This window comes from Carassius carassius, chromosome 13, assembly GCF_963082965.1.
Source record: "Carassius carassius chromosome 13, fCarCar2.1, whole genome shotgun sequence".
Classification (NCBI taxonomy): Eukaryota; Metazoa; Chordata; class Actinopteri; order Cypriniformes; family Cyprinidae; genus Carassius; species Carassius carassius.
Window position 1 is genome coordinate 5,729,092 of NC_081767.1, and position 11,974 is coordinate 5,741,065.

Genomic DNA, 11,974 nt, shown 5'->3' on the forward strand with positions numbered 1-11,974 from the left:
ACTTTGCCACAGTCCATTTTAAATGAGCCTTGGCCCAGAGAAAACGCCTGCGCTTTTGGATCATGTTCAGATATGGCTTCTTTTTTGACCTATAGAGTTTGGCACGGTGGATTGTGTTCACCGACAATGTTTTCTGGAAGTATTCCTGAGCCCATGTTGTGATTTCCATTACAGTAGCATTCCTGTATGTGATGCAGTGATGTCTAAGGGCCCGAAGATCACGGGAATCCAGTATGGATAATACATATAATACATGATAATATTCAAAGTAGATGATGATAACTTCAAACTCTTTGCAATTTTTCTTTTTAGAAACTCCTTTCTGATATTGCTCCACTATTTTTCGCCACATTATTGGGTGAATTGGTGATCCTCTGCCCATCTTGACTTCTGAGAGACACTACCACTCTGAGAGGCTCTTTTTATACCCAATCATGTTTCCAATAGACCTAATAAGTTGCAAATTGGTCCTCCAGCTATTCCTTATATGTACATTTAACTTTTCCAGCCTCTTATTGCTACCTGTCCCAACTTTTTTGGAATGTGTAGCTCTCATGAAATCCAAACTGAGCCAATATTTGGCATGACATTTCAAAATTTCTCACTTTCAACATTTGATATGTTATCTATATTCTATTGTGAATAAAATAAGTTTTTTATCTTTATTTTAAGAAATAAAAAAGTTTATGATTTTTGTAAATTCCTTTTTTACTCACAATATGTACAGTGTCCCAAAATTTTTGAAATCGGGTTTGTTTTCTAAATGGTGACTTCAACTTCTACCAAAGTAATTCTCTGGTAAGATATCTGTACTTTTACTTGAGTATGACTTTCAGGTACTTTATACACCACTGTTAATAATCATGGCTGATGGTGAGTAGCGAATGTCACTGGTCTCTGTAATTGACAACTTACATGTGATGCTGCATCCACACCACTAGGTGTCAGTGAATGTCCATGACTAGCCCTCAAGCTGGTGCACACACCATGCATGAATAAATATTATCAATATTGTCAAATCTGATTTCAGGGTGGCTTTAATAAACACATAGCAGCACCCTGACAACTTCCCACAACACCATAACATCATAATGATTAGTTCTGCACTGGCAAAAACCACTCTTATTACCACTCTTTCACATTTTTTTTTTTCTTTTTCTTCAGAAGATGTAATAAGGTGTTTTTGTTCTTCTGGGACTCATATTGGGTAATAAATGATCTCCTTTTGTCTGAGATGACAGAGACAGCTCGAGGAATGATTCGGAACTTTCAGTACCTGTTGGAAAGGTGCACTTATTTGTCCTGATTTTCACACATACAGATACAAAATACATCACACATGTTCAGTTTCATGAGTTCAACACATTCCCACTCAATAACAGATATTTGACTCATAAATGATTGAATGTGATACATTTATTTATTAACCTTCACATAATATGTATGTTTTTCTAAAAATCTTTTACAAATGTTTTATTTATTTATTTTTGTGGGGTTGAACTAAGTACTGTATGATGCACAGGCTTTTTTCTTCACTTTTAATAATACAAAAGGACTTAAGCAGTAAAACACTCACTTAATTTTTCCCTTCACATCTATTCAGATACGACTTTGTCCCAAATGGTGGTCGAGTTTATCACGAGCGGCGTAGTCAGCCTCCTTCATTCCCCTAATGGTGAAAAACCTCTATGTGGTTACTAGAGACAAAGACTTCCTCAGGTAACCTTCCTGACTAAACTGCCCTCCTGAAGGTTTGTTGAATATTGAGGTGCTGCGCTGAACCACTCTGAACAACAACTCTGCGCCGCATGTGTTCTTTGTGTGTTTAGGCAGGTTTTGCCAGCACTGGAAACAGAGTTCAGCTTTTGGATGCAGAATTGCTCTCTTGTTGTGTCGATGAGTGGACTCACATCCTGAACTGATATAATGTTCCGGTGGACAGGCCTGGACTGTGTGCTTTAATAACATGTCAGGGTCACCCCCAAAGGCAAAATGAAATATTATTTTGCATTAAGAAATTTAATTCTTATTACGGTGCTTCTCAGTACTGTAATGAAGTAACATATCTGGATGAATTGCAGTATTTAAATCTGTGTATTTGCAGACCCAAGTCTTACAGTGATGATGTAGAACTTGCTGAAGGCCTGTCAGCATGTAGGAATCTAGGTGCTTTATCGAGGCCAGTATGCAAATATTTGGACTCCTTTTACCTATTAAAGGAATAGTTCACCTCAAAATGAAAATTTGCTGCAAATGTATTCACCCTCAGATCATTCAAGATGTAGATGAGTTTGTTTCTTCATCAGACCAGATTTGGAGAAATGTAGCATGGCATCACTTGCTCATCAATGGATCCTCTGCAGTATATGGGTGCCATCAGAATAAAATGTCCAAACAACTGCTAAAAACATCACAATAATCCACAGTCCACTCCAGTCCATCAGTGTATCTTTTTGTGAAGAGAAAAAGCTGTGAAAAATGATCAGCTGTTTGGACTCACATTCTGATGGCACCCATTCACGTACAAAAGAACCGTTGGTAAACATGTAATGCTAAAATTCTCCAGATCTGTCACTATGAAGAAACAAATGAATCCCTGAATTTCTGAAGGTGAATACATTTTCAGAAAATGTTCATTTGGGTGAACTGTTCCTTTAATATTCTGATGCTTGGGTGTACCACAATAAGATCATTAAAGGAGTCATATTAAAAGGGATTTTCCTTGTTCTTTTGTGTGTTGATGTGCATTAATATGAATATGTTTGTGTATTACAGAGACTCAGAAGAAACTTTGGATAGAACTGCCATCTGGTGCAGAGTCAGGCTGGGATTTCTCTTCTCGCTGGTACATATATAGACAGCACAGGCACCCTGAGCGACACACAGACAATCCCCATCCTGCCTGCTGACCTCAATACTATTATGTGCCGCAATGAGCATCTGCTGGCCTCTTTCCACAGGATTCTGGGTAAAAGAGTCAAAACACACTTATGTGTATGTACTGTACACACTCCTGATTTTAATGAATATTCATATTATTTTTATAATTTTCCTTTTGTCATGTTTTCTCCCTATCACTGTGCTAGTTTGCTAGTTCCAGAGTTCAAATAAATTTTGACAAAAGATTTAAACACATCCTTTATAATACGGTAATAATACACAATTTTTCAAGTCAAAAATAATATCACCTCATTAAATTAGAAAGATAAAACACTTGGCATTTGAGGCAGAATATTTCACACAGAGGGAATTATGCTTTGCTTGATGGTCCAACTACTTGGTGCAACTATATCATTTAGTTAATTTATCCATCTAATCAGTTTATTGTCACCTGTCTTCTCTGTGTGCTGAAATTAGACATTTATTTTATAGATATTTATTTAATAACATATTGATTTTCTTTTTTATCTACATGTATTCAAAAATGTCTTAATTCTCTTTACATTTTTTGGAGGATACTGTGATGAATAGAAAATTATGTAGAACAGCATTTATTTGAAATAGAAATCTTGTTTAATGATGTAAAGACTTAATTGTCACTTTTGATAAATGTAATGCAAAAAAAAAAAAAAGACCACCTGAACAGTAGTGTATATATATATATATATATATATATATATATATATATATATATATATATATATATATATATATATATATATATATATATATATATATATATATATAATAATAATAATAATAAATAATAATAAGACAGCAGAGTTTGAACAGTGTGGTTTCTGTGTTATTTTCTGACATCTTTTCCTGTATTTAATGAGGAGAAGGCAGTGGAATATGAGAAGTCACGTTCTGCTAGAATTAAAGCTATTGAAAGTCTTCTGTGGGATGCAGAAAAAGGAGCCTGGTTTGATTTCAGCCTGGTGAACAAGAACCAGCACCTGTCCTTCTACCCATCTAACATGGCACCTCTCTGGGCACAATGTTACTCTAACCCAGAGATGGCGGTGCAGTACCGGACAGTAAGCCTGTCACTTTACAAACATTGTTTAAGTTAATTATGTCAATTACTGACCTTTTATATTGAGTGATTTGGTAGGCAGGCCACATAGACGGTATACAACATATGCAGACAACCTCCAGATGTCTCATCTCTGACCTAATGCTGCTTTAATAACACCTTCCATCCACACTCACAAAATAATATTGCAATTTCTTTGCATCAAATATATTTCTTTGCATCAAATATATTCCCTCTTGATTAACACTACACTTCACTTCCAATTTTTCCTCATTAATTTGTCTAAAACACAAGAGAAAAGTATTTATAGGTTTCAGAGGAAAAAGTGAGATCTCAAAAAGTGGGAGGTTGCTTTCTCAACTTGTTACTGAAGCAAACTCCATGCTCAACAGCAGATGGCACTCTTTGCACAATATTTCTGCTTTTCATAAAACTTCTCTCTCCCCTTTCTCTGTTTAGGGCAGTGGAGGTCTGGACTATCCAAATGGGTTTCCCAGTTCTCTTAGTGAAAGCGGGGAGTATTGGGACATGCCCAACACCTGGCCTCAACTTCAACACATGATTATAGAGGGTATATGGCCATTTAATATTGCAACAGGCAACATGAAAGCAATATACTGTACATATATATATATATATATATATATATATATATATATATATATATATATATATATATATATATATATATGTGTGTGTATGTGTGTATTATTATTATTTTTTTGTATAGCACTTTTCACAGTGTTTGAAAGCAGCTTTACAGAAGGTCACAATGTTAATGTTTGTAACATATTAATATCTTCATGCCATATACAGTAGGTGCATTAAGCAGTTTAGAGCTGGGTGATAATATAGTTTACATTATGCAGGAATACATGCAATTAAGCAGTTGAGATTTACTTTATTATATATTGACATAATTATAGTTTATATAAGCTGGGCTGGCTGAAAATACAGTTACATTTTGTAATAAAAAAATAAAATTAAACAGGCTGTTGAAATTTGCTGTATAGAATATATTGCTTTATGTGACTATATACTGTACATATGTACACTTCAATATGTGTGTGTGTATATATATATATATATATGGAGGGAGGGAGGAGAGAGAGAGAGAGAGAGAGAGAGAGAGAGAGAGAGAGAGAGAGAGAGAGAGAGAGAGAGAGAGAGAGAGAGAGAGAGAGAGAGAGAGAGAGAGAGAGAGAGAGAGAGAGAGAGAGAATCTTATATAGACCTCCATTACTTTAACTGTGCAAATTTAGAACCCATCCCACCCTCTGGTAGACCTTTAAAAAATAGAATAAATAAAAAAGAATAAATAAAATTAAACAACAACAATAAAAAATTAAATTAAGTAATATTAATACATAAATAACAATAAAATATATTTTATATATATATATATAATAAGATTTTAGAAAAGATGACACAACATTAAAAGCTGCAATCCATAAATTTACAGTTTTTACATTAGATCCATGTATACGAGAAGTTGAGAGGTTCGTCTGTCCATTGTGTGAGAAGGATTCCAACGGTTGACTTGCAGCTAACAGTAAACATCTTTATTTGACAGTCAAGGTGAGGTCCCAAATGTTATTCATAAAAAAATGAAGTGGAGTCAAACAAATCTCAGTATCAAACAAATAAGATGTCCTGTGAGTCCAAAAAGTTGAGAGAGAGGGGCACTCCCCCCCAAAAAAATGCAGACATGTGCCTAAAATTCTTGTGAACAGAGATTGTACTTAGGAGAAGATGACAGATTCATGTAAAAACCCTATGCAGAAATCTCCAATGAATCATTTGGTGGTTAGGGTTTTTAGAAGACAATTTAAACATTCCCCGTATCTGATCTGAAAATAAAACATGCACCTCCTGATTAAGATCCTTAGCCCAAACAGTTAATAGATAAAGGTTTGTATGAATGCTCAAGAAGAAAGCGATAGATAACTGAAGCAGAGGTAAACTGTACATTACTGAAGCACCAACATTGGCCCCATAGTCACATATTGACTAGGCAGTATCTCTATTGAAAAGACAGAGAGAGAGAGAGAGAGAGAGAGAAAGGAGGAATACAACTAAAACATAAATAAAATAACAACATAATCAATAAGCAATGCTGCAAGCTCAATGAAAGCTTCTAGTAAATATGAATTAAGAAGTGGACATTAAAGTGAATAGCAAAAGAGACAGTCACTTAACCATTTCGAGCATCTCTTCTCCAATTAGACAGCAAATGTCCAACTGAAGTTCACTGAGAGTTGGTGGATGAATGGTATTTGAGAAAAACTCTTGCTTCTTCTGGGGAATATAGCATTTTAGGTTCACCTTGATTGAGAATGACCTTCAGCATTGCAGGATCAAGAAAAAAATTCTGGATGCTAGCTTCTCTCATTTCCGTTCTAACTGGCGCAAATGTACTTCCTTTTTTTTCGCGGTGACAAATAAAAATGAACAAATAAAAATGAACAAAACTTTATAAAACTGAACGTAACTTTTTCAGAAACTATCAAAACTATGCCATTACAAAAGAAGAAAAACACAAGGAAAATGAAAAAAATTAACACAGTTGCACAAATGTAACAGGCTCTTCAAATATGCTTCATTTTTGTTAATGTTTTTCAAGTTTTCGCTGATCACGGATTCTGAATGCATTGCCACAGATTTAGCTTTTGCTTCGCAGTTTTTCGTTTGGAGTTTTGTTGCGGGTAATTATTGTCATTCACTAAAACAGGCTTACTTCAAGCTGCCTTGAAGGACAAGAGCTCATCTTTACAGACTGAGATGATCGAAGGTCAAATATTATTTACATATTTAGTAATACAAACTCGCGAGAGCTTTCCAATATGTGCACCACTCTCTGGGGCCACTGAGTGGTGCCTGTACTTCCCGGTCAGAGAGCACCTGTCCATCAAAAGCTCACTATCCAATCTGAGTAGATCACTGTTAACCCCGCCCCCACGAGAGGTTTGTGTCAAAATTCCAAACGAAAAACTGCGAAGCAAAAACGAAATCTGTGGCAATGCATTCAGAATCCACGATCAGCGAAAACGAATCTTTGAAAAACATTAACAAAAATGAAGCATATTTGAAGAGCCTGTTACATTCGGCGACTGAGTTCATTTTTTTCATTTAAATTTTTTTCATTTTCATTGTGTTTTTCTTCTTTTGTAATGGCATATGTTTGATATTTCTGAAAAAGTTACGTTCAGTTTTATAAAGTTACGTTCATTATTATTGAACTAAATGTAATTCCATATTGATCCTGTATACCCACAACCTGTTGCTTGAGCACGAAAACTTTCTTTTGTTCTCTCATTTCCCCTGTAAGAAGATCCAATTTAGAGCATAGCGATGTGAGAAGCGAACTCGTTCCGCATCACCGTCAACTCAGTTCTGAGAATGTCCTCAAAGTGGGCAACAGTATTCGCCATCTTGTCCACCATATTGCCCGTGGTCGGTGGCTTGGATTTCTTTTTAATCAGAGAATTAACTCCTGCTGTTTCCAATTGTGTCCCATCAGGGGAAGTATTATTAATGAATAAAATGAAAATAAAATGAAAAAAAAAAAAAATCGGCAAAAAAAAGTACAGAGCTCTACTCAAGTGCGACTAGGTTCATGAGCACGTCACATGACTCCTCTCATTTACTTATTAAATACATGTTCTCGGTCTTATTGTGCACAGTGCATCAGTATATTTGTTCATATTGTATGATAATTTGATAACTTTTTGGTGAATATGACGTCAACTAGGCCTAAATTGACCAGATGTCTTTAAAAACCAGGACAGACACTATTTTTCAAACCATGCTCTTTTGTTTGGTTGCTACAAATAAACATTTTAACCTGGCATCACCATGATTCACACTTTACTCTCCAGCCAGCAGCAGTGTGATGTGTAGCCTTATGTAATGAGAGTGGGTGGGCTGTGTAGTTCTTTGACCTATTAATAGAGCAGAATATATTAAATACTGTAAGTATTAATATTGTAATAACTGTAAGAATTCACTGTAATCTGGTCACCCTTCCAGGGCCAAGAATGGGCAGGGTTTTGTTTAATGTTAAACATAGCCAAGCTCTCTAGGCCAGTGGTAATAATGTTTTTATATACAGTATAGTGGTGAATCAACACAGTATGCCATTACATTTGTATAGTTTTCTGAATATTTAAATGTAGTCTTTCTTTCGCTAGTTTTGTTAATAGTTTTTGAGAATGAGGGAGTCATGAAACTTTAATGCGATATGCCAAATTTGACTAGCTTCAATCGTTAACTTTAAAATCAACTTCTGTCAAATCAACTTTCTGTTTTTTTTTCTTCTCTCTGCAAGTCTTAATTCATTGGGAACCAAAGGATCGGGAGAGAACATGCATGAAAAAATGAAAAATTGTGATTCTATAGATAAGAAACTTCTTACAGTGGTTTACTGTTTATTGGAAGGTGCAGGCTGGCGGTAATACATCAGCATCAAACACACATTTTGCAGATCAGCTACTTCAGTTATAACCTGAAGCAGTGAACATGAATAATCTTCAGTCTGTTCAATGTGTGAACTAAATCACATTATTCCCTTCAAAATTCAATTACCTGCTGTCACATCTTGTCTGTGAGTGTGTGAAGTGACTATTACGATGTGATTAATGATGCTCAGTTGTTGGTGAATTTGCCATTTAAATGACCCACCCTTTTCTCACCCCATTCATCATGTCTTTGCAGGTCTCTCTGGGCTCAACTCAGCCTACGCTTAAGAGCTCGCCTTCAGTTTGGCCCAGCACTGGATTCAGACCAATCATCAGATATAAGTCCATGTTTGAGAAGGTGAAGTCCACTAAGATAAATTCTGGGCTGTGTTTGAAATTGCACTCACTATATCACTATATTACTGCAACAATGTAGGGAATAATGACCGATTTTGGATACAGCCCTATCCTACGACTGTCCCTTTATCAGTTTCTGCATTAGTTTAAAATCACCATGAAATCAATCCATTCCTGATGAGGAAACAGCACAGTCACAAAAAGAAAAAAAAAAAAACGGAACAACAATGGCATTGGTTCTGTAAGTATTTTTTTTTCCATTCATGTTTCCCATAGGTATTTTAAAAAAGTATTCACTGAAGCATTATCGTAACATAACAAAGTTTTATTTGAAACCAAAAAGTATTTGAAAATCTAACACAATTACAAGATTGTGTGCTTAACTACTTTACCGGGGGAAAAAACTACAATAACATATATATTTATGAGAATTCTGATTGGCTGAATTTTGCACAGCATTATGGGAAATCTACTTTTCACCACGAATTCCGCTGTTAAACATTATTAAGTTGAAATAATGCAAACAGATGGCTTCAAAGAAAAGCATATGTCATCGATCAACAACCTCGATGCTCACAACAGGTCTGTCTTTAAACGTTTTAGAGTTATTGTTAAAAATCGAGGTAACTCTTTTCTCACTGTTAACGTTGCTATATTCTGCATGACCATATTATACATCCCTAATCCTACCAAATACCTAAACTTGACAAGTACCTTATTAACTAATAATTAAGCAAATTAGGAGTTTACTGAGGCAAAAGTCATAGTTAATGTTTTGTTAATAGCGAGAATTGGACCTTAAAATAAAGTGTGACCAAAATCGAGAAAATGAATGAATTTTTTTACTTCAAGAACCCAACTGCTGCACTCTATATTCAGCTGGTCATGTGATCTCAACATGACAGCTTCTTTGTGGTCACCTGCTCAGTGTAAAATTCCATTCTGAAGAGAATCACAGAAATGTTGCTTATAAATTATTTTTATGACTTAGTGTTCACTTAACTTCCTCACTCTGCAATTCTCTTCAGCCTATGTCCTTGTTACAGTACGATGTCAACGGTGATGGAAAGCCCGGAGGAGGTGGCGAGTTTGAAGTTCAGGTATTAATGGTCTGTTCATATTTACATATTCAAATTCATAAACCTGCTTCGGAGCTCGGAGACATTTTAATCTCTGCAGGAATTAGGGGTAAGTTAGAGTTCTTCAGCCCAGCAGAACCATTCTTGAAATATAGAATCTCATTTTCTCCTGGACCCTGAGGACCAATGGAGTGTCTAGAGAAGGAATGGCAAATTAATAAAACCTCAGAACATCAATTTCAAACTTCATAGAATAAGTTTCAAAAGATATATCATAAAAAATCTTTATATTAGACTTTAACATACTGTTACTGTTATAAGTAGTGCTATTTCATATCCCAAACCAAATGATAACTCATTCCGCACATGTGCCATCCAAACAGGCCACCATTTTGGAAATGTTGCAACAAAAATGCACACATCGTCACATGACTGGACCTGTGTGTTCCTTAATTGTCACTTAGGGACTTCCTGAGTTGAAAGTGAGTGATAATGCTTCAAAAAGAGCTTTCCAGATAATCACCAGTGTTTGTGACACCCTTGTCACTGCGGGTTCTGTGAATGATAACCCAAACCCATTGTGTGTGTATGTCATATGGAACAATGGGGCTTCTGAAAACTCACATGAAATGATTCAGGCAATGTCTTTCTGACTTGCTTTCCCCCCACCCCCACCCCCTCCTTGTGTGTCTTTTATACAGAATCAGTTTGTCATCTTCATACTGTACTTTTTGGTGCTATTGAGCTATATAGGTGAATCTCACATATTTTACACCAAAAAAAATATTCTGAATCATTTTATCTCTCACTAAATAAGTTTTACACAGCTAAAAGCATAGTCCTGTTAATTTCATGATTTAGTAGTTACATATTAAACTCATCAGTTAATATAATTTAATGGAACTGAGCTGTCATTTACAAAGTTTAATAAATACTGTAACAAATGAATTGGTCTTTGTTCATTTTGTTATTGCATTAAGTAACTACTGGGACCTTATTGTAAATCATTACCAATAGCGTTCTTATAATTTATTTTAAATGATGTACACTTACCTGAGGACTGCATGTTTTAATAAGATTTACCCAGAATTAATTACAGTGAAATAATAACCCAGTCTGCAAGGCTGTGATATGAACATGTAGTAGCTGATACAATCCAATGGAAAACTGTAAAAAAAAATAAAAAAAATAAAATCAGGTTCATTGTCTTACGTAGTAATTAATGTCTAAGCAGTGGCAGGATCAGAAGATTATTGTCATGACTAAAACTGGGCTGACATTTCAAATGGTAATTTGCTCTAATCTAATTAGAAGGCTTATTGCTGATCGGAACTTTGGACTTGCTCTGTGTACAAGGAGTATGATCATTAAAAGTGTTTCTATTTGATGCACAGCCTGTGTGTGTGTGTGTGCATGAATGAATGTGAACAATATGAATGTGAAAGTGTATTTTTAGAGAAAGCTTGTGTGTCGGTTGACATTTGCTTTCATTTTTAGTAGCTGGGATTTATAGTTACCCTTTTCTTCTAGGTAGTGTGTGTGAAGGTCACAGGCCAGATCTGAAGAATGGTCAACGTGTCAGTTTTTTTTTTTAAATCAAGAAAAACATTTCCCAGAAGAAAGAAAGTGTGAAGATGAAGTGACTGTAATTCTGCAGGGGTTACTCATCATCATACCAGAGCACAACGGCTCCTGAAGTGTTTTCTTTTATCTCATTACCTATTTGTTCTCATCGAATTCAAATTGGACAAACAGTTCGATAAACCATGAAACATCTTCACCAAAGCTGCCTGCTAGGTCCGTGGTCTACGTGGTCCGTGGAATTGTGTATTTTAAATCGTAAGTGGCATAAAATCTTCTTCATATCTCAACACACTGGATAAAAATATTAAACTCAGAATTTTCATGAAATTATAATTATATTACTTTGTTTACCTTTATAACAAAAATACAATAAAACATGAAAAACTAAAAAGCTTGCAAATATCGTAATCACGTACTGTAATAATATTATAATTGATGTTAAAACTCAAATTCATTATTAAATTCGTTATTAAAAGTTTCTGAGCTCAAAAGGCACTGCAGAAATGATTCAGAACAAT

The 11,974-nt window shown here is 35.1% G+C and overlaps 1 pseudogene; it reads left to right on the forward strand.

Annotated features, from left to right (window-relative positions):
- The first annotated feature begins 763 nt into the window (after nt 1-763).
- On the forward strand, nt 764-11,568 carry LOC132155502 (trehalase-like; annotated as a pseudogene).
- The last annotated feature ends 406 nt before the right edge of the window (nt 11,569-11,974 follow it).